The following is a 298-nucleotide window of genomic DNA, read 5'->3' on the forward strand; positions in this document are numbered from 1 at the left end:
TGATAATAATAAGAAATGTTTATTGAGCAGCAAATCAGCATATTAGGATGATTTCTGAATGATCATGTGACTCTGAAAACTGTAGTAATGGCTGCTGAAAATTCAGCTTTGCATCACAGGAATAAGTTATATTTTAAAATATATTAAAATAGGAAACTGCTCATTTAAATTCAAAAATGTCACATCACTGCTTTTACTGTTTTTTTTTTCAAATAAATCCTATGTATTTATACTATATATAATACTATATGTGTGTGTGTGTGTGTGTGTGTGTGTGTGTGTGTGTGTGTGTGTATGT

Source organism: Sinocyclocheilus anshuiensis, unplaced genomic scaffold, assembly GCF_001515605.1.
Source record: "Sinocyclocheilus anshuiensis isolate Anshui unplaced genomic scaffold, SAMN03320099.WGS_v1.1 scaffold205, whole genome shotgun sequence".
Lineage (NCBI taxonomy): Eukaryota > Metazoa > Chordata > Actinopteri > Cypriniformes > Cyprinidae > Sinocyclocheilus > Sinocyclocheilus anshuiensis.